Below are 24,416 nucleotides of genomic sequence, written 5' to 3'. Positions count from 1 at the left end.
CACAAGTCTGTTGGACTGTGTAATTCCACTTTTGTGGTGAATACTCTATTTGTCTCCATTACTGACAACTGAAACACTCTGTATGCACAACTAACATTCACTCACGATAAAATAAACACAATATGATAGAAAATACACACAATTGACACCCCTATGCCTTTGTGTCAGTTCCATGTGTATCACAGTAAGTGCAATTTAAACTCTGATTCCAATGTACCTGAATCTTTGATTGTGACTATCGATTGATAGGGCAGAGGAACCTAGAATGACACAAGAAGATTACATTGAGCTGTCATATGATTGCATCACAGCAACAACACACCACTACTCAACACTGTACAAGATCCATTCCAGATAACACTGACTAACACCATCAACATAGACATGAGGTAAGTGGAAACAAACATAGCACCCCACACATAAGCCCTTAGCAGAGTTCCAGCAACAGCCAGCATCCCAACACATCATCAATGCTTCAGCACTAACAGCAAAGCAAACAGACACAGTCATATTTGCTCAATGCTAACTTACACTCAAGGGAAGTAGTTGGAGATGAGCTGTTGATGTTCCTCCTCACCTCTATCATTGTCACTGGGCATGTGTGGATTTGTAGTGGGGGCTCCTGCTGATCATCATCGTCCAGAACCAGGGGTTTCTCTTTGCACAAGGCCAGGTTGTGCAGCATGCAGCATGCGACTATGATCTGACACACCTTTTGGGGAGAGTAGAGTAGTGCACCACCACTCTTGTCCAGACACCGAAATCTAGCCTTTCAGAAGTCCAAAAGCTCGCTCCACTACACGACATGTCCTCCCATGGGCATCATTGAAGCGGACTTCCCCCAGCGTCCTTGGATTCCTCAGTGGGCTCAGCAAACATGGCCGGTTGGGATACACTGAGTTACCTAGTTGTGATAAACACAGACCAAAAATGTAATAGAACTAGTTGAGGAGACCAGAATGTCACACATACACCACACTTCTTGACACAGCTCACTCACCAACAAGCCACGCTCGCTCTGGATGCAGATTTCTCATCAATTGTGGGATGATGCTGTTACGCAGTATGTAGGAGTCATGTGCAGAACCCGGACATTTGACACATACGTGGGAGATAATCAAATCCGCTTGGCATACCACTTGCACATTTATTGAATGGTAATGATCCCTGTTATGGTAGATGTGCTCACGTGCCTGTGGTGGAACAAGGCCAATGTGTGTGCAGTCAATGGCTCCAACAACATTAGGCATGTGACCAAGGTCATACAATTCCCCCTTCACATCTGCCACTTCATATCTCATTGGAAAGTGAGTGTAGCTGTCCTTGTAGGTCAACAATGCAGACAGGGCATCACACGACAACATGCTGAACATAGGTTGAGACATCCCACCTGCGATGGCCACCATGTACTGAAAGGAGCCAGTGGCAAAGAAATGCAGGGCAGCCATCATCTTTACGGTTGATGTCAAAGCTGTTGGATATGTTCTGTGAGTGCTCAAATGGGGCTCCAACTGAGCACATAGCTCTTGAAGAGTAAGGCGATTCATATGGAATTTCTTTTTAAGTTTCAGAAATTTTTTATTGAAATAAGAAATGCTCAAATATTACATAGTGAGATAAAAAGTAAAAAAAAAGGTAACTAGAAGAAAGATAAATAGCTAGTTAAGTAATGACAATAACATAAGCTGTATAATAAAATATCGCAGATTAAGAGAAAATATAAGCAAAAACTGGCAATTGATGTGGAATAAAACATTAAAAAGGAATACGAAATACACAATATAATCAATAGCAAAGTTGAAAAACAACCACAAAAAAAAAGAGATCGCATAAGAAGTACCTTATTGAAAAATAACAGGAAATCATGGAGGTTTAGAAACTTCTTGCTGTATCGGGAGTAAAGACAGAGAAGCACGGGCACTTACGTAAAAAAATACTGTAACTGGGCTCCACAATTCTCTTCGTTTTAACAGCTAAGGTTAAGGGGTAAACAAAAGTTGTGTCTAATCTATGATTGTAGCAAACAGCATACCACCAAGCCTTATAAGATAATTTGGTGAAATCCTTCCAGTTTTTGGTGATTTGTTGAAATGCCACAGCTAGTAGCAAATCAATTATCCTAACACTACTAGTGCAATGGTCCCAGATGGGGGATAAACTCCCTAAGAAAATATGAGATAGAGAAAAAGGATGGGTGGAGGAAACAATCTCGTTAATTTGAGACCAAACCTGCCTCCAAAAATTAAGAACAAGGTGAAAATCAAAAAGCATGTGGGAGAGATCTGCACCTGGTAAAGAACAGGACCAACACTTGTCTGAGGTATCTGGGAAATGGTTGCTGAGAGTGAGTGGTGAAAACAATAAACGATTGTAAATAAAAAATAGTGTTTGGGTAGTATTGGCCGCCCTAGAGGATCTACGAATTTTCAACCACAATTTGTCCCATAACACAACAGGCCATGAAGTTCCAAAATCATTTTCCCAATGTTCCTCTGTAATGGTTTTGGTGCGTGTATAGGACAAAGTGTGAAAAAAAGCGTATATCTTGGAAGCTTTAGAATGTGTAAGAAGTAAAGAATGCAACGAAGGCGTATCAGATGACGTGGGAATTGATGAGGGAGGTGCAGCAAGATGAACCTTGTAGGCTTGCTGTAAAGCGTGAGTCAACAATGAATATTTGGTTTGAAAAGTAAGAGGAAGATTAAAAGAAGTGGCGACTAAACCAAAAGGAATGATTTGAGCATGATGGAACAATTGCCTCACCCAAATAAGACCACGTGTTCTCCAAGATTTCCAAAAGACTGGCTTATTGTTGATTAAAATGGATGTATTATGCCAAACAGGTTGATCAAAAAAGGATGAATCAGGTAGACAAGGAAAGATTTTGGAAGTATGTTTAACCCCTTCAGTGCCCCGCCCTTTCCCCGCCCTGTGCCGGGCCTTTCATTAGCGGGCGGGGTTCATGACGAGATAGTCTCGTCATGGGCACAGCGCAACCGCGCTCCATGACGAGACCATCTCGTCATGGGCACTGAAGGAGTTAAGAATGGGAGTTGAAATGGACTGAGGTCTGCGAGAGAACATAAGATACTCTTTGAAAGAGAAGGGGAAAATGAAAGACTGTTCTAAGGTTAGCAAGAGAGGAGATGTTAATGAGATGTCTTCAAGCCAATGAGAAACTTGATGTAACAGGAAAGATTTATGATACAAGGAAAAGTTAGGAAAGTTCACCCCACCCTCCCTTTTAGAACGCCTAACCAAAGACATACGAGATTTTTTATGCCCCCACAAAAAGGAAGAGAGAATAGAGTTCATCTTCTTGAAATATTTCAAGGGGATAGGAAGCGGAATGTTAGAGACTGTGAACAAAACAATGGGAGAGAGCATCATTTTGATGGTATCTAATCGCCCCCACCATGACAGGTAGAGAGGATGCCATTTGCTAGTGAGAGTAGTTAATTTTTGTATACAATCTTCCATAGATTTAGTAATTGTGCCCGAAAGAGAAGAATGAAAGTGGAGGCCTAGATATTTAATAGAATTAGGGCTCCAAGTAAAACCTGAGGTAGAGAAGCCGTCCTTGAAAGTTCCTTTAGTGAGTGGTAAGATCTCGCATTTATCTTTATTTAGTTTATAACCCGAAACCTGAGCAAGAGAATGAACTTCGTCTAAGAATGCTGGAAAGGAGGTGACTGGTTGGGATATAAATAATAAAACATCATCAGCATAAGCTGCCATTTTAATGTTGGAATCATGAAAATTAAAACCATGTATATTATCATTCTGACGAATTCGTAAAAGGAAAGGTTTTAGAGCAAGATTAAACAAAAAGGGTGAAAGTGGGCATCCCTGCCTAACCCCTCTCCCTAACGAAAAATAAGAAGATAAGCCTCCATTCGCCGAAATAGCAGCCCTAGGACGAGAGTAAAGAAAGGAAATCAGGGAAGAAATTTTTGGTCCGAAACCGAACCACTTCAGAGTTTCAAATAAATAAGGCCATTCAACTCGATTAAAAGCTTTTTCCGCATCCAAAGCTATGGCTGCAAGGGAATGATGGTAATGCGAAGTCTTAGAGAGAACGTCAAAAAATAATCTGGTGTTATCTGATAACAATCTGCCTTTAACAAAGCCAGATTGTTCTTTCCCTAAAAGCTCGGGTAATGAAGATTCTAAACGTAAAGCCAATACTTTAGAAAAAAATTTGTAGTCAATGTTTACCAGAAAAATAGGGCGGTAATTTTTACAATGCTGTGGATCTTTACCCGGTTTCGGAATAATACAAATAAGGGCATCGGAGAAGGAAACAGAAGCCGAACCAGTTTGAAGAAAAGTATAGAGAAGCAAATGCAATTTGGGAATTAGCAAGTTTGAATAACAGGAGAAGAATTCAACAGTAAAGCCATCCGGCCCCGGAGCTTTACCCTGTTTGAGAGTGTGAAGAGCTTGAAGAAGATCCCTGTGAGTAAGATCAGATTCTAAGGAAGAAAGGTCCGGAGGGGTATCAAAAGGACAAGATATGGTAGACAAAAATTGGGAGATGGACAGTTCAGACGAAGATGCTTCAGAGGAATATAATGTTTTATAAAAAAGAAAGAATTCTTGTAAGATGTCCTCATTCTTATGTTTCAGCAATCCATCCTGACCATAAACAGAATCAATGTTGACTTTGTTATGTTTGACCTTTAAATAATTAGCCAACAACTTACCAGCCTTATTCTGACTACCGTAGAACTTGGCGCTGGATTTTAAGAGAAAATTAGAGGCATTAGATGTGGAATCTTTATTAAATTGAATTTTGGCAGAGATGAGGTCGTTTAAGCAATCTTTTGAATTAGAAGTATAATATAAGTGCTCTAAATATTTAATTTTGGAAAGTAGAACATTAGTATCCTGTTGGGCTTTCTTCCGTTTACGAGAAACATAAGTAATGATGAAATCCCTAGCCGACGCTTTGAAAGCATCCCAGACTACAGGAAATGGAACTTCACCTGTATGATTAAGCAAAAAATATTCATGAAAAAAAGACGTGAAAGAAGATACAAATTGTGCATCAAGAAGGAGAGCGTTATTAAAACGCCATTTTTTAAAGGAACTAGGATTCTGTAGACCATCCAATGTAATGGAAACTGGAGCATGATCCGATATTAAAATGGAGCCAATGTCAGAAGAAATGAGGGACTGAGTAAGGTGATGTGAGAGAAAAAAATAATCTAGTCGAGACTGAGTTTGGTGGGGGGGTGAGAAGAAAGAGAATTCTCGGGAGGTGGGATTGCAGAGTCTCCAGGCATCAGTAAATTTGAATTGTGCGATAAGGTGAGTAAAAGATTTTTGTGACTTATGAGGGATGTAGGCGCTAGCTGAATGCCTATCCAAAAAGGGGTCAAATACTTCGTTACAGTCACCTACAAGAATGAAATTATCAACATAATGTTGAGTAATTAGCGGAGCTAAAGAGGACCAAAAAGAGGCATCCCCACATGTAGGAGCGTACATATTTAAAATAGAAATAGGAGCATTGTCAAGATTAAAATTGACTAACACCCATCTACCTGAAATATCAGCAAAATGCGTTACTGACTGGACTGGAAGAGATTTTTCAAATAAAATCAAAACGCCATTACGTTTACCATCACCTGGAGAAAAATACACTTCGCCTACCCAACCCCTTTTCAATTTAGCAGATTCAACTGCTGATAAATGTGATTCCTGTAAACAAGCTATATCTGCATTTAGTGTGGTCAAATGGGATAACACTCTCTGTCTTTTAATTGGTGAATGCAAACCTCTAACATTCCAAGAAAATATTTTCAAAGGCATGAAACAATGTTAAAAAAACATATCAATATATCAGTAGAGGAAGAAGCGTAGAAATAAACCCAGAAAAAGATATGAAAAACATACATATATGTTAATAAGAGACAACAAAGATAAAGGAGAATAGTGTCATAAAAAATATCAAAGTAAAAACCAGTAACAAGATGAGGAAAGAAAGGGAAAATGGAAGCACGGAAATGTAGTGTAAACAAGAGTAGGAACGAAGAAAAATGGAAAAACTGGATCAAGAAGAAAGAAGGATCTAAAGAGCATAAAGAAGAAAGAAAAATAAATGAAAGAACAATAAAACAGAAGAGGAAGAACAATAAACTTACATATTGTCGAGGACAAACAAAAGGAGAGGAGGGTGGAGGCCACATAGAGCAATGACGAGTCATAATCTCCCAAGGGAAGGCAGGTAGGGAAGACAACCGCAACGAACTCCGGGGGCATAAAGGTGAATGGTGATGTGAAGGAAGAAATCTGTAGGAAGGGGGAAAAAGGGTGAACGTTAGATATGAAGAATATATACAGTTAACAAAAAACAACCAATTGAGAAGACTGTATAAACATAACAATCATAAAAGATCAACCAAGAACAAAGCGTACAGTCAATAATACAATACAGGTAAATGTAACCAAATATTAAGAACTAGACGATGCAGCAGTGTCCATACTGGTAGCATTATGAGAATAAAGAAAGCTCTTGAATTTCAGCGGATCATCATAAGTAGTAGTCTTGTTATTGAAAGTCACCTTGAAAAGGCAAGGATGAAAAAGTCCATATCTCGCTCCCATAGATCGGAGCTGTGGTCTAAGTGAAAGGAAGTCCTTACGTCGATCAGCAGTAGATTTTGCATAATCCTGTGAGAAGAAAAGCCGATTACCAGACCAGGTGAGTCGAGGAAGTGCCCTGGCAGCAGACAAAACGGTGAGCAAATCGGTGTATTCCAAAAAATAGAGTATAACACCTCGCGGCTTCTTAGCATGAGTGGTCGAGAAGCCAGTTGGAGGAGGACCTAACCGATGAGCCCTTTGTATGTTCAGACTAGTGGAATCCGGCAACTGGAGAATCTTCGGTAAAAAGGATTTGAAAAATGCTAAGGCGTCAGATCCCTCTGAATTTTCCGCCAGGCCATAAATGTGGAGGTTATTTCTCCTACTTCTGTTCTCCAAATTCTCAATTTGTTTGTGGAGTGCAGACACTTGAACACACAATGGATCAACCTTGGCAACAGAGGAAGCAAGAGTGTCAACATGGTGTTCTAAAAGGGTAACACGGCCATCAATATTCGACCACTTGTCGGAAAGCAGCTGAAGAGTAGATTTGGTTTCCTCAAGAGTAGATTTAGTTTCTTCAATAAAAGGGCGTAAAGCCCTAATTTCTTCCAAAAGTATATCCATTGTCACTGATGAGTTTGCTTAGGAGGAGATGGAGGGTCTTTTTTTAGCCTTTTGGTGGAAGCTTTAGTGACGCCACTCGTGTGTGGAACAGAGACAGAAGAAGAGCTCTTAGCCGATGGATCAGAAGAGTCATCCATTTCTAGACACCTGTATCTAGACCCCGTTTGAAGAAGAAATTTACGAGGAGTTGGAGAAGGCTTGCGTAGCTCCTTGTACAGTCTACCCATAGATGTTATAACAAAAGCAAGAGTAGTGGCCACAGAATGAGGAAAAAATGAACAGCAATAAAAAGTAACAGTGGCATCCAAAAGCGCGAAAAAGTCAGCACTATGTCAATACATTTGAAAGAGCCAGGACGAAACAACCTGTAAGTGAAGCAGTACTCATCATAGAGCGTAGTTAGAAATCTTTTAACACTTCCAAGCGACGAAGAATAGGATCAGTTAGGAGCAACAACAAATTGGCGGCCACAGATATATGTATTAACTTCACATAACTTTATGAAGTAAATGAAAATATGTCACATTATAGTAAGACATAGAATGTGGCCCATGTCTGGTGAATTGTAGAAGAGAAAATCCGCAAAATAATGATCATACATACTGCAGCGTCACTGTGAGGAAGAGGGAAAAGCCAGAGATGAGAGGAAACCCAAGTTGCAAAAAATAAAAAAATAAAACGCTCTAAAAAGAGCCAGAACTCCGCTCAAAAGTGAAGAAAATACATCAAGGTGTGCAGCAGGCTATTGAAGTGAAGAATAGTCATGTCAAGCCGCCGTTACCTTCATTAAACAGGAAACGCCATGCATGAAGCTCCGTACGCGCTGATACAGAAGGCTCCGTCAACGATGAATCAAAATGGCGGACGCGGTGACTGAAGCCGGCGCTTCGAACATTCGCCGAAGTAAATGAAGAGCCACAGGTAAATATGAGGCGTTAAAGTCACCCCAGCAGTGCCTCAGCCATTCCAAAGTCAAAATTCATGACTTCTAAGTGTGGAAAACACGTCTGGAGTCTCGCTGCAGTCCCTCCTCACCGCGCTGCCCGGGAGAGCTACATAAAAGCCGCCATTGTCCGCGGGCGCTAGCCACGCCCCCCATATGGAATTTCTTTATGATGTCGGTGTTAGACCTGTCAGCCCTTTGGGTGGTCCCTCCTCATCATTATTTATTTTGTCCCACTTTTGCCTCAAACCCTGTTTGAATTTTTCCTTTTTGGGAACCACCAGACTTTTTAGTGTTGCTGCAGATTCAGGGAGCCATTTTATCTACCCCTGAAACTTCTGTCTGAGGGCCTGGAGCACAAAATGGTGGCCACCTGTGACATCACCAGCATCCACTGGAACCTACTAGCACCTTCCAGAACATTCCAGAACCCTGTGACAGTTGGAGGCGGTTTAGAATGTTGGGAAGCTAAGACAGAGAGTTGGCAGTTGGAGCTGGCAGTTGGCACCTGACTGGTGAAGAGTGAGCAGCAGAAACCTGAAGGAGGAAGGAGTGAGGCAGCAGGGGTGGAAACTTGTGCCTGGAGTGGGGTCCATAAACCCACCCTTGATACTAGTCCCTACTGACTGAGCCCAGCCTGGAGCCCTGTGTGGGAAGAAGTAAGAAAAACCATCTTAAGGACCTGGACAGCAGGAACAGGCCTTAGAATCCAAGAACAGCAAGATCCTGACCTGGATACTGGTTTCCCTGGAGCCGGACGTCGAGTAGCCTGGAGACCTGGAGCCCGAGGTGGAGAAGCGGCGCTGACTGGAAAAGCAGACGTCGTACCCAGAGCCGCCAGAGATCGAGAGAGGGCGCCGACGGAGGTCGTGAGGAGTACCAGAGGTCGAGGAGGAAGTCACCCAAGGTCGAGTGAGCGGCGTCGACGGGGGAGTGAAGTCCGCCCTCCGGAGTCGCCGGAGACCGAGGTGAAGTGTGCCGGAGGTCGGGAGTGGAGATCGCACTCCGGAGTCGCCGGAACCTGAGAGAATCGTGCCGGAGGTCGGGAGTGGAGGTCGCACTGCGGAGTCGCCGGAAACCTGAGGAGAGGAGCACCGGAGGTCGGGAGTGAGGATCGCACTCCGGAGTCGCCGGAAGTCGAAATCGAGCCAAGGCCGGCTGACGTCATCGAAGCTGAGGTCGCCATCGGACCGGAGCCGCCCGAAGTCGACATCGAGTCAAGACTGCCCGACGCCATCCAATCAGAGGTCGAGATCGAGCCGAGGCCGCCGACATCGAACCGGAACCGCCTACCGGCGTCGTCAAGAACTGACATTGATCCGCCAACATCAGCTGGTCACAGGTTTATCCTGGTTCTGGTGGATCATGCCACACGGTACCCAGAGGCAATACCTCTGAGGACCATAACAGCACCTGTTGTGGCTAGGGCCCTGATGGGAATCTTTACCCGAGTGGGTTTTCCCAAGGAAGTTGTGTCCGACAGGGGGACCAACTTCATGTCAGCGTACATGCGGGCCATGTAGAAGGAGTGTGGAGTGACCTACCGGTTCACAACTCCTTACCACCCCCAGACCAATGGTCTGGTGGAGAGGTTTAACAAAACCTTGAAGGGCATGATCAGAAGTCTGCCTGAAAGCCTGCGGAGGAAATGGGACGTCCTCCTACCCTGTTTACTCTTTTCTTACAGGGAAGTGCCACAGAAGGGAGTGGGCTTCAGCCCCTTCGAGCTTCTGTATGGGCACCCTGTACGTGGACCTCTCAACCTGGTGAGAGACGGATGGGAAAGAACTCCCAGAAAGCTTCCCCAGGATGTGGTGAGCTACATGCTGGCCTTCCGGAGCCAAATGGCTAAGTTGTGGAAGCAAGCTTCTGACAACTTGGAAGCCAGCCAAGCAGTGATGAAGGCGTGGTATGACCACAATGCTCACCCGGTGGAGTTGGAGCCTGGCCAGAAGGTGTGGGTGATCGAACCAGGAGAGCTTAGTGCCCTCCAGGATCGCTGGTCAGGACCCTTTGAGGTTTTGGAGAAGAAGGGTAAGGCTACCTACTTGGTGGACCTGAAGACCCCTCGTCAGCCCCTGCGGGTGCAGCATGCCAACCGCCTCAAACCCCACCACGAGAGGCCCGAAGTCATCTTGATGATGGTGACTGACGGAGGAGAGGACGTGGAAAGCGAGCCTCTCCCCGATTTGTTTGCGTCTCAAGAGAAGGATGGGTCGGTGGAGGGAGTGATTCTCTCCCCGTCTCTAACTCCTGAACAGCAGGAGGACTGTCGCCAGGTCCTGGGGCAGTACTCTTCGTTGTTCTCCCTTGTCCCGGGTAGGACTCACCTGTGCGTCCATGACGTGGACACAGGAGACAGCCCACCTGTGAAGTCCAAGATCTACCGGATGTCAGACAAGGTGAAGGCCAGCATTCATAGTGAAGTCACTAAGATGCTGGAGCTAGGAGTGATCGAACCTTCTAGCAGCCCCTGGTCCAGTCCGGTGGTACTAGTACCAAAAGCTGCACCACCGGGTGCCCAACCAGAACTGAGGTTCTGTGTGGACTATCGGGGACTGAATTCAGTGACCAAAACTGATGCTCATCCGATCCCTAGGGCGGATGAATTGATTGACCGGCTGGGAGCTGCCCAATATCTAAGTACCTTTGACCTTACTTCTGGGTACTGGCAGATCTCTTTGACTGATGGAGCAAGGGAAAGGTCAGCCTTCTCCACGCCCAATGGCCACTACCAGTTCTGTGTGATGCCCTTTGGGCTCAAGAACGCACCTGCCACGTTTCAGCGCCTGGTAAACCAGATCCTCACCGGAATGGAGAGTTTCTCTGCTGCTTATCTGGATGACATAGCCGTCTTCAGTAACAGCTGGGAGGATCACTTGCGTCACCTGCAAGCTGTTCTCCAGGCCCTGAGACAAGCTGGATTGACGATCAAGGCCAGCAAGTGCCAGATCGGGCAGGGGTCGGTAGTGTACCTTGGACACTTGGTGGGTAGGGGAGCGGTGCAACCCCTCCAGGCGAAGATCGAGGCCATCATGGCCTGGGAACCCCCCAAGACACAGACTGAGGTCCGAGCTTTTCTGGGCCTCACGGGATATTACCGCCGCTTCGTGAAGGGGTACGGTACCATCGTAGCCCCCCTCACGGAGCTCACGTCCAAGAAACAACCTCGACGGGTAGTCTGGACGGAGGCTTGTCAGCAGGCCTTTGTGAGATTGAAGAAAGCCATGTGCGAGGCCCCGGTCTTAAGGGCCCCAGACTTTTCCAAGGAGTTCATTGTCCAGACAGATGCATCAGAACATGGCATTGGGGCAGTGTTATCGCAACTCAATGAAGAGGGTCTGGATCAACCCGTGGTCTTCCTATCCCGGAGACTACTTCCCAGGGAACAGAAGTGGAGTGCAATAGAGCGTGAAGCCTTTGCAGTGGTATGGGCTCTGAAGAAGTTGCGGCCATACCTGTTTGGCTCGCACTTCCTGGTTCAGACCGACCACAGACCCCTTCGTTGGCTGATGCAAATGAAGGGGGAGAATCCCAAGTTGTTGAGGTGGTCTATTTCCCTACAGGGAATGGACTTTCAGGTGGAACATCGGCCTGGAGTGGACCACGCCAATGCAGACGGTCTCTCAAGGTATTTCCGCCTTAGTGATGAGAACTCCCAAGGGGTTGGGTAGCTCTCCCCACTTTCAGCTGGGGGGGACGCGTGTTAGACCTATCAGCCCTTTGGGTGGTCCCTCCTCATCATTATTTATTTTGTCCCACTTTTGCCTCAAACCCTGTTTGAATTTTTCCTTTTTGGGAACCACCAGACTTTTTAGTGTTGCTGCAGATTCAGGGAGCCATTTTATCTACCCCTGAAACTTCTGTCTGAGGGCCTGGAGCACAAAATGGTGGCCACCTGTGACATCACCAGCATCCACTGGAACCTACTAGCACCTTCCAGAACATTCCAGAACCCTGTGACAGTTGGAGGCGGTTTAGAATGTTGGGAAGCTAAGACAGAGAGTTGGCAGTTGGAGCTGGCAGTTGGCACCTGACTGGTGAAGAGTGAGCAGCAGAAACCTGAAGGAGGAAGGAGTGAGGCAGCAGGGGTGGAAACTTGTGCCTGGAGTGGGGTCCATAAACCCACCCTTGATACTAGTCCCTACTGACTGAGCCCAGCCTGGAGCCCTGTGTGGGAAGAAGTAAGAAAAACCATCTTAAGGACCTGGACAGCAGGAACAGGCCTTAGAATCCAAGAACAGCAAGATCCTGACCTGGATACTGGTTTCCCTGGAGCCGGACGTCGAGTAGCCTGGAGACCTGGAGCCCGAGGTGGAGAAGCGGCGCTGACTGGAAAAGCAGACGTCGTACCCAGAGCCGCCAGAGATCGAGAGAGGGCGCCGACGGAGGTCGTGAGGAGTACCAGAGGTCGAGGAAGAAGTCACCCAAGGTCGAGTGAGCGGCGTCGACGGGGGAGTGAAGTCCGCCCTCCGGAGTCGCCGGAGACCGAGGTGAAGTGTGCCGGAGGTCGGGAGTGGAGATCGCACTCCGGAGTCGCCGGAACCTGAGAGAATCGTGCCGGAGGTCGGGAGTGGAGGTCGCACTCCGGAGTCGCCGGAAACCTGAGGAGAGGAGCACCGGAGGTCGGGAGTGAGGATCGCACTCCGGAGTCGCCGGAAGTCGACATCGAGCCAAGGCCGGCCGACGTCATCGAAGCTGAGGTCGCCATCGGACCGGAGCCGCCCGAAGTCGACATCGAGTCAAGACTGCCCGACGCCATCGAATCGGAGGTCGAGATCGAGCCGAGGCCGCCGACATCGAACCGGAACCGCCTACCGGCGTCGTCAAGAACTGACATTGTGCCGAGGCCGCCGACATCGAACCGGAACCGCCTCACGGCGTCGACACGACTCCAGCGGCGTCGGAGCTTCAGAAAAAGGGCAGTAAGTGGAATAGAGGGCGCCAAAGGCCCTGTGGAATCCTAAGAGACTACTCTAGGGGTTAGAGAGGTGCTGGAACCAGCTGGACTGTGCCAGGGGTGAGCTGAGACTAATTTAGAGGGGTTGTGTAGAGTGAGAGAGCCAGGTCTCTGGTATTCCCCCCCTTGATCTACCTCAGTTTAGGCCTCAGCCTTGTCCAAGCCAGGGAGTAGACACCCTCAAGCCTTCCACATCCCCACAAGCTGTGCCTGGGCCAAATTAGCCCATAGTAATCCCAAATGTGATCTGATTCTACGAGTGTCACTGTCAGCTTTTAATTATTTATTGGGGGCACTGTATTTATTGTATTTAACCTATTTATTGCTTCACTGTATTTATTGGTCCACAGTATTTATTGATGCACAATATTTATTGGTTTGCAGTATTTATTGCCTCAGAATATTTAATTGCCTGTATGTATTGCACTTATATTTATGCCTTTAGTATTTATGATCACCCCTATTTATTGAATCATTAAGCCAGTATTTATTTGACCTGCACTATTTAAAAAGCTTGTATATTGTGATTGTGTTATTATTTATCTAATCAGCAACTAAGAGAAAAAGAAGATAAAGAAAGATATTTTCATAATTTTTACGGTGTAGAGTCGTTTTTGGAACGGATGCACGCATGGTTATTGTATGGGTATGTCGTATGCTTAGCACGGTGCCTGATTCCTGACCACTCGAGCCAAGCTACCACTGTATGTCCTGGAAGTACCCCGTTACCACCAACCCTTACCGGTGTGGGAGTGGAGTATTTCCAACAGTCGGTATCCTCCATTTTCACCAGTTCTGCGAAAGGCTGATACACTGGTGGTCTTCTCCTACGTATTGTGGCAGGTGATACATGTGAAAATGAGTCAGAGATGAGATGTGGGTAGCAGCTCACAGAATGACTAACACAACCACAACATTGACAGGACTGTTGAACACACTTAATGCACAAGTGACATGCATAGACACCTTGATCTCCTGTAGTCATTCATGTAGCCAGGGTGAACATGCTAACTACTGTCAAATCAAAATCAGACTATGTGTATGGCATATGGTACATTACTACATCATAGCCCTGTGGGTAGCTGACACTGCAGATGTGGCTAACAGCATCAATGCTGAGTTGTATGTAGCTGTTGTCACTGTACAGCCTCAACCTTGAGTCCCACTAAGCACAACATCATTACAAAATGAGCCCAGTGAGTGTAAGCTGGACAACTATCCATATAAATGCAGCACTGTGTACAGACCTATATGCACATTACGTGGTCAGTCCATGATGACTGTGGGAAGAGCTTGCATTACACACATTGGCATGTTCACAAAAATGATAGGCAATTCAACATGAAATCTGTATGCATGCACAAATGTATGAAAATGACATGTGAGTACGGACAGACCAATGCATTTAATCACATGTGTACTGCTATGACATGTGTAGGCAGACTTGAGTTAAATGTCACACTCTCAAATCCCTTTACAAGGTGCTGAAATTAGTTTTGCTAAATGTGTTGGGATCAGTGATGCAATTCGCAAAGCGAGAAAGCAAATGCACAATGTATTTACAGGCGTAGTAGGCATGCTCCGCCACTGTGGTTACAGGCATTGGCCCCATTTGATTGATGCAGAATAGCAGTAGAGACATCCTGACCCTCGCGGTGTGACACCGCCTATGTGAATGACATTGCAGCCAATGGGAACCTCCATCGCGGTAGTGCCTTCCAGTTTTGAATGTAACGGTAGGCGTGCTCCGCCACTGCGCTCACAGGCATTGGCCAGAATTGAATGATGCAAACCAGGCGGACCAATTGCATCAACAGAGTACCACTGGAACTACACTATAGGCCTTTATATGTCTGTGAAATAGCTACACCGGTCACTTGCATACAGACACTGCTGCCTGCCATTCATCACCACCAACGGCTGCTGTACCTCATCTCTGGACCCAGTCATGGCTCGTACTGAGATCATCAGGGCCCGTCCCTTCACCACAGATGAGCTGGAGGTCCTCATGGACGAGGTCCTTGGCCAGTACAGGCGGCTATATGGTGCTTCAGAGGTACTAGTGAGTGAATGTGTAAATTCTTTGAGTGCTCAGAATGCTCACACTATGTAACTGTACACTAGTATGTGCCTCTGAGTGGGAGCCAATGTTAATGTATTCAGATTTTGCTATCTGCACGGGCCATACATGACGTACAAGGTGTTGCACTTAAGTATGTGGGGAGGATGTCACCATAGACACTAGTGCAGCTCCATTAAAGACAAACCTTAAGATGTTGTTCTCAGAATGGGTGATGTAAATGTGTGAGAGACTTTCTAGCACAATGACTTCATGTCAATGGGGAGTATAGCCTTATTCTCCCTGATCACTGACTGCGTGCAATGATGATATGGACATAACATGGTTTAGCAGTAGTACAGTTACACTACTGACTTGAGGAAATCTCACTCTGTGCACATATTTCCTGTGACATGTCATGTAATAGTTCATTGAGTGTGCATATGATCATAAGTGAGATGCTACCTGTTGATTGGCCAGAGGGTACTGATTAATGGGTGTGCTGCTTTGTGTGAGACCCCATGGAGATGTGCCCAGTCTGCACAAGTGTATATGTCTAGATTCGTGGCAACTCACCTCTCACACATCTGCTAAATGTACAGTGGACATGTCATCCTTCTTTTGGTGCCATTATGTGTAGAGTCTCACATGTGTATGCACAGTGTCATCATTCTCAGTGTGCATGCATGTGATTCTTGTTTAGTCAGTGAAAAGCCCTCAGGCCTATCAAGAAAATGCACAATGTATCAAGGCCCTATCACTAAAATGACTTAGAAAGACATATGTGTAGTCCACTCTCCTATATATGAAGCAGCAGCAATTAGAGGTCTGAGGAGTACATATGACAGGCCTGCACCTTATTGACAAGAGTGGGAGAATGTACGATCAGGTACCTAATTGTGACCTCCATGACACATGTAGCTCTGCAATGGTCCAGGACATTAAGGGGTGTGTAGTGTAAGACACAGTAAGTCTGACCACTGCACGTCATTTTCAGTGTATTGTCTGTCATGCTCACTCACATAGTGCATCACAGATGAGGCCCTGTTTCACCTTGAGTTCTGTGCTGGATCTCTGGATGTGTATGAGATGAGCAGGTAGTCGGTCCATCATCATAGATGTTTACATTGGAATCAGAAAGCTTGCTCCGAGTGTACTATGTGACATGGTCTATGGCCTCTGCTGTCCATTGATGTATGTGAGTGGTATGTGTATACATGCTCCTGAACTGGCCCACAATGGTCCACAACACAGTGTTAAAAAATTCCTCATCATGTCTCCCATGCCTACAGCTCTAGGCCCTTCAGTGTAAGGCTATATGGAGGGCCATCGCCCGCAAGGTGCGGGCCCTGGGGGTCTCAAACTGACGGCATACTCACTGCCACAAGAGGTAGGGTAACATCTGCCGCCTCAGCAAAAACGTAGCGGAAATTACGCTGGGGCTGGTCCCTCGAAGTGGCAGGTTGGCACACCGGAGCATGATCCCACTATTGGCCCGCATCCTGGCAGTGGCACAGCCAAAGCTGAATGGACAACTCAAGGTGGGGGTGAGTATTGTGCAAAGTGTGACTTGGTGCATGAGTGACTGCATTAATCACAAAGCAAGGCTGGGCCTCTTGGATGTTTCTACTGTGATGCAATCGCTTCTAAGTAGCCTCAGTGGCGATTGCAGAGGTTCTGCATGTGTACAACGTTTGGATTCTCATGTGGGAAATACATAAATGGTGTCATGGCAATTCATCTTGACATGTTTTCATTTACCATCTGATACATGTTGTCTGAACCAAGACATTCCTACACAGGAGAAGACATTGTGTGAAGTGTGTAGGCCAGTACACTTGTCAGCCTTGTGTGTGCTGTGTGGCTCCCACAATAGTGTGCTCATGTGATGATGTGTAAGTGGCTAGAGACATGCTCAAATGTGGACTCAGGTGCAGTGAGTTATCAAAGGTTACACCAGTCCCATTGGTTGTGTTTTTCTAAATGATACAGATGACAGCATCACTGAGAAACATTTAGCCAAATATCAGCAGCATGGCATTATAGGAGGTAATTCTCTGCCACAGTTACAGCAAGTGCACACAGGCACTGATGGTGTAGATGGTGATGATTGCAGTGATGTATTGGCTGATCTACACTTGCTAATTGTGCACATGGCAACATGTCTGGGATGGCTAGACAGTGGAAGTTTTATGCAATGAAGTTATTTGTGGTTATTGTGAGATTGGTTTGGCACTAGGGCTTAACATGGTTGGATGTGATCAGTGGGTATGGCAAATTGTGATGTGAGTGAGTTGTTGGACTGTAACCTTTGATGGAAAAAACACACGTCACTCAGAATGGCAGTCTTCAGTATGTGTGCATTGTGGAGGGGTGTCCATATGCATCAGTGCATAGTGAAGTTGTGGCTACTGCTTCCAATCAGTGAGTGATTTCTTGGGACATTGATGTGTAATGGATGTCATCAGTCAGCACAACGTGGGGATGTCAGATGCCAGACCCTAGTATTGGCACACATTAGCTGTCCTTATGGAGGCCACTCATAGCTTCATCTACAGAAGGCACTCTCATGCCTTGGACCATTGACGGCTTGGCAGGCAATTGAAATGGTGTTGGTATGTGACATGTCACAACACGCAAAGACCTTACATCACATTGCCCAAATCATGCTATTGTGCATTGTCTTTGTGACAACGTTAGTACATGGGACTTAGTAGCACTTCATCCACACAAAATTTGTGTCCATGTGACATACGCAGCAGTGTGAGTCTCAGAGACATCAACTGGCAGTAAAAAGCAGTAAGCATCATGTTAGGCTGCATTGAGAGAATTGTGGTGTGCACTTCCATGTAATTGATACATCTATAAAGTGGTTACCATTGTTCAACAGTAGTTGTGCTTCAGTGCCAAACATAATGGATGTAATGTCACTTAACAATGGATAGATTTCACTTTGTATCTGTGGGGTTCAGTGAACTCATACTTAAAGTGTGAGAAACAAAACATTTGGATGTGTAGCTCGCTTACCTGCAGACATGTAGGTGTGACGATAGGATGTGATGTTGAGATGTAGGCACACGCACAGAAATGTGGCTATGTCAACGCAACATGGAGCATGACTATCCACTAAGCATGTTTCCATGCATCAGCTGATCATGCCAGAAATTGGGATTATGCAGACAGTACATGGAGAAGTTGGATGTGGGACTTTCAGTCCAAATATTTCTGTTTGTATTGCATATCGTGTTTGTGAGCAGGCAACTTTACTGAACCTATGTCTCTGCCTCTTGCAGCATCTACCGAGGGCAGGGAAGGAGAGGGGCCCGACACTGTAGGGGAAGCTACTGGCATAACTGGCCTCCTGGGATTACAGTGACACTGAGGGGACCAGCGCCTCCGAGGGGGACAGGAGTGCCCTGGAGGAGTTCGGTCCAGAAACACCTACTTCCACATCTTCACACTACAGTGGTGACTCCTCGGTGTTGGGGGGCACAGGAAGTTCAACATCTGCTTCTTCGTCCGCCACACCCCATCCTGTGTCCACCTTCCCTGATGCTCCCAAAAGTGGAATCCCAGCCCGCTGCCCCTGTCTCCCCTGCTGCCCTCAGTGTGGAGGCCATAGACATCTTGCGGCAGCTGTGTGTGGGTCAGACTGCACTCCTGTATGACCTCCAGGATCATGGCAACAAGTTATCACAGATTGTTGCGTTCATGGAGGGTATTCATTTGGATGTTGGTGGCCTGCACAGAACTATCCAGTCTTTGGCCTCCACAGTGACGGCAGCCATTGTGCAGCCCCAAGCTCCCAGTCCAGCTCCTGTCCCTTCCGCAACCACCCTCCCAGTGCCCCTACCTGACCAGAGCACACACACACCAGAGCACTCAGGCACCCAACAACAGCACTCCAAGCAACACAGACACCATACCCAATCCCACAGCACACATAAAGCACACATTTACCGCACCACGACAAGCCCATTATATTTATTCCAGGGTGGTCTGGGATCACATTGCCTAATCACTCTTTTGCTGCACATGGCCATGCTTGTGGACGTCTTTTGGTGTGGTTTGTGAATCATGTATTTAGCAATTGGGTTGAATACAGCATTTGATCAGACATCCTTGAGTGGACCTCAGACATTTTTAGATACACACTAGGGTGTAGCATTGGGTAGCAGGGAACTCATAGGAGCTTATTTTCACCTTTATCAGAGAATGTCCCAGGTGTAGAGCAGTGAAGGGGGAAGATGGGTAGGAGGGGTATGTGTGAAGTTTATTGTTGAGTTTGACAGTCAGGGAATGTCACCATGAGCCAGGAGTGTTGAGCTGGTGGCATACACATATCATATTATTTAATACAGATGAGGGGCTGGTCACTGTATGGCATATGACAGGTTTTCTCATTCTGGTTCAATGCATTACTTGCATTGCTGGATCACAGTGATACTGCACAGATGATTACTTTCATACAATTGAACTATCTGTGCCACATTCCCTATCGTATAGAACTTTAACTTGTAAAGCTGGGCCATGTTATGTACTCCTTTTAAGGTTTTTATGTTTATCGAATCCAAAACGGGGTTTCCATCTTTGTAACTTTTGCATAATGTTTTGAAACAACTTTTCTTTTTATTTTGTACAATAAGGGAACACAATTTTATACTGTATTTTTTAATTAATTTTGCAATAAAATGATCTATCTATCTATCTGTGCCACACATGTATAATTTGTTATCCTAAGTGTAGTGTCATATGTGGCACCTCTTGTATTCCATGTACTTATGGTACCAGTCATTTCTCCATGCATTTCCTGCACTGTGCCCTCCACTTTTGAATAGTTTACTTGTTATCATACAGTGCTGCTGACTTATAGTTTGTGTATGAGGCAGAGTTAGAGTGTGTGAGCTGTATCAAGGGCTTAACTTGCAGACTGACCAGTTCCAAGGTTGGTAATCTGCACAGTGACTCTTCATTTCTTCAATTACTCATATTTATTCACATGAGTGGAAGGCAGGTGTGAGGAAGAGGAGGGTTGTCATGAGGTTCAGGCCAGAGTTTACTGCTATCAAGATGGACTCTTCCTGACACTTTGGCATTCATTCAATACTTTATAGTTGGTGCTACCTTTGTTGAGGTGGAGGTATGGTGTGGAGGTGTTCTGTGAAGTGGCAGTGTAGTCAGTGTTGCTGATGTACAGGACATACTCACATGGGGTCATTTAGTGCAGCAGTACACAAGTGAATCAAATGCACACTGGTGCTTACTTTGAGTTTGCTGTTTGAGTCAGAAGATTTGTAGTGTTGCATGGTATGGGCTGTCATTATGTGGTATGGTCTGCCATTGTATGTGATGAGCCTACCAATGTCTGATTGGGGTGTGTGCTGAACTCTGATTATGTGGCAGAGGTGGCTATCTTCATATGTCAGCTACCTTGGCTCTCTGACTCATCCAACACCTTGTTGGACTACTGTGAATTCCCCATACACACCCTGTTTGTTCTGACCTCCTTTTTTAGGTCGAGCCTAGAGCAGCGCATGCGCTGCTTGCTCGACTTTTAGTAAGAAGGTTTTCAAAGTGCTACCAGAGGCTTTTTGCTGGCCTCAAGCTTGCATGCATGTGCGCGTGAACGCACGCAGCCGCCATCTGTCTTTTCTCCGTGGCAGGTATGAAGATGTTAGGCGGCAATACTAGGGGCACTCCATTCCCTCCTTCTTTCCACTTGCCCCTCCAAAGTCCCCATCTTCTCACTTCTCCGCTAGGAGCAGTGTGGCAGTCCCCCCTCTCCCTGCTCCGTTCCTTTCTCCCGGAGGATCTTTCTGCCTTCTCCTCACTGTGCTCTTGCTGCTAAGGATGGACTACAGCTCCGTCCTCCCTGCACTTCTCCATTCTTGTCACTCGGTGTCGCTGCTCTTCTTTCAACAGTGCCTCCTGTTCTCACAGACGCCCTCCTACTTTCCATCCTACACTCACCATTAGGAAACTGCCTTCCTATCGGCGTGTCTCTTTCTCTTCGCTGTTGGCCCCTTTCCTCGTACCCATCTGGCATTCCTCCCCTCGCCCCCTTGTCCTTTCCACTGTTTCCTCACATGTTGCTGCCATGAGTCAACGCCCTCCTTCCCTTCACCTTTTAACTAGCCACCGGTAGTTGTGATGGGAACAGCGTTACAGCGCTTCCCTTGTCGGCAAAGCCAATCGTTTACCTTTAATGTGTTATTGCACCCACACATTATTTATTTCTGCATGTTTGTCTATGTATGCGTCAGGACATGAAATGTCATCCTACATTTTTCAGTTAGAGGACGAACGAAAGGTACGGACCGTGCAAATCAGCTCATGCGAACATAAAGTATTCAAAACAAGCACAAGCAGCCTGAAATGATGAGCAGCATCCCTATTTATGCAGTATTTACACGCGGTGCAAATCAACTCATACGCACATAACATGGAAAGCGCCCAGGACAATGAGCTTGAAATGATGGAGCAGGGACGCTCGGAATCTATCTCAGCGAGTTAAGAGCTCACTACTGAAACCAGTGTGCAACTTGCAAGTCTTGGGTTCATATCCACCCTACTCTTGCTATGCCTTTCCTCTCCCTCGGGTCCATAAAAAAGTAGCATTAAGTTGGGTAACAATGACAGCTACTACTAGTAGTGTTATGAGCATTATTGTTAATGATTAGGTGTGCAAACTGAACATGGGATATATTCCACATGAGTCAGTCTTCCTAATCTTGATTCAAGTATTAATTGATTCATGAGAGATGTGCTATTTTTAATTGATTTCAGAAGGATTGTTGCTATTTTTCTGCCACTGTCGTGGAAATCCAGAGAAATTGCAATTTTAAGGCTTTTCGTGCACATTATCTTTCAAATCGGTGTAAGGAAAATTGTCAGCGAGCCTCTGACTACATTGAAAATCTGCAGTCTGCAGAGCCATGCAGCTCATATCTTGCTCAATAAATAAATGTGCCTCTCCCAGCATTGTCTTACACCTTCTCACCTTCAAGGGTCCTACAGACGGAAATGGAGCCTAACACCCAGGCACCATTGTTATGTTAACATTTCTTCCTTTAAAACAAAGTTTTAAACTCGTACCCTCATGGTGACTTGGATCTGGAACACATGTTTCTCACCTTGAATGCTTAAATTGAATAATCTGATACGTCTCACTTCACTAACAAGCATTGGCATAGCCAATAGGTCTCGCCTTTGGGACCTTATAAGTGTTTAGCCATGCACCACTTGATGTTGTTGCACCAAGGATAATGTGCTGGATAACTAAACACTTATAAGGTCCCAAGGCAAGACCTATTGGCTATGCCAATGCATGTTTCACCTTGTATGTGGTCTGACCCTTATTTGACTGCAATGATGACTATTGTCCTTTTGAAGAGACTCTGGCCTCATCCGTCACTCCTGTTGCTATACATTTGATAATGATCCTACTGAGATGTCACTATAGACAGTGAATAACACTATATATCCTCGGGTCTATAATAATGATGTGTGGTTATTGTAACAGATTTCGTTTAGATATCAACTCTCCATAGGGGAGAGATCCCTTTAAGGACGAATATCCTCACTCACCATAGGTGACATGCTTCATCATTTGGGTATCTCCTCTCATTGGAAATCCTAGTTCCACAGAGGGCTACAACTCCCTCACTGTGAGGGAGGAACTCAGGGATGTTTTTATGTAGAAGCTGCTACACTCTCTGGGATCCTAAAGTCCCGTGGTGATTGAGGTTAAGTGCAAAAAACGCAGCGCAAAACAGGAAAAAAGTTATTTAAAACTAACTAGTGAGAGCAAAATAATCAAACTTTATTCACTTGGGCTATGTTTGCGCACGATAAGACCCCTTTTATTATTATTTATTATTATTATTACTTGCTCTCTCTGGTAGAGATAAAAAGCAGTGCAAACAGCAGTGTGGAAAATAGACTGCTAGATTTTGACACACGGTCAACATGTTTCAGCCCCTATGATCTAATAGTATCTGGGCTTTCGTCAGGACCATAAAAACCTACAAAGCTGCTGCTCAATGTGAAATTTCAAGGATACTAGACCACTGTTCCAGTGTATTCTTCCATAATACTGGATATACCTATAAGGATATAAGCAAAAATACGCATATATCAGGTCAAAAACGAACTCTGTAAAACAAAAACACACATCAACTTCTTGTTTAAAGGATTGTCATCATATCCTGCACATCACTATTAGTGACAGGGCGGCAACACTCACCCAATTTTGTGGATATATACCCTTACCTCAACCTGGCGGCAGCTCAGGGAAGGGGGCCCGCTCTAAAAAGTAAAAGTATATAACTCTGTGTCATGTACCTCGATTATCATACTAACACAGATTTACTCATTTAAAAACATAGATAGGCATCCACAGCTCAGGAATTGGAACACAAAACTACTTCAGTGAGAGAAACTAACCAAACCTAATGGGCTAGTCTCAAGTTTGTCAATGGCTGTACTATCTACGCTGTAGTTAACCTGTGTGTAGTTAAAAGGTTTGAGGGAGCAAAAGGTTTGTGTAAATATTCCTAGTAGCTGTTTAAGAATCTCTGAAGTAGGCAGGTGTGGATATACATAAACAATATTAAAAACCAAATTTGTTTCAAACAGTGTTTTACAGTACTCAGAAACACCGATGTTTTTTATGAAGTCCGAGGTTGAAACACAAATGGCAAAATACTCAGTGTAGAGTTGTAAGCCATAAAACAAATTGGTGCGTTGAGGTCATCGTAAATCGTTTCTACAATTTACAACATCTAGGAGAGGAGTATCACGGAGTCAATAGTCAGTAGAGAAAAAGACCCCGCGTGGAACAATCCAAGAAAAATCTGCATAGCTCGTAATCTACTCACCTATCCGTCGGTACCCCATCGCGGAACGAAAGCTGCGACCGGAGGTACCGAACGGAAGGCGCGATTTGTTTTTATAGTGAATAAATTAAATGTTAACAACCTGCAGCTGGTAAAAGACCCTTGGGTAGCTGGTGATAGTGCCCGGTTAATGCAATTCATTTTGGTGCGCATGTGTTACTTGAAGACACTGATTTAGAAGCGCATGCGTGGATCTAATGCAGTTGGCGTTAATTGTTGCAATCTATTTCAGCGCGCATGTATATTCCACAAACATTAATTTAAAGTGCATGCGTGGATCTACAGCAATTAATATTTCATTGTCCGCAATATGTAGAAAACGGACCATTATACAAATAA

This window comes from Triturus cristatus, chromosome 4_1, assembly GCF_964204655.1.
Source record: "Triturus cristatus chromosome 4_1, aTriCri1.1, whole genome shotgun sequence".
NCBI lineage: Eukaryota > Metazoa > Chordata > Amphibia > Caudata > Salamandridae > Triturus > Triturus cristatus.
Note: the sequence above shows the minus strand (reverse complement) of the source record.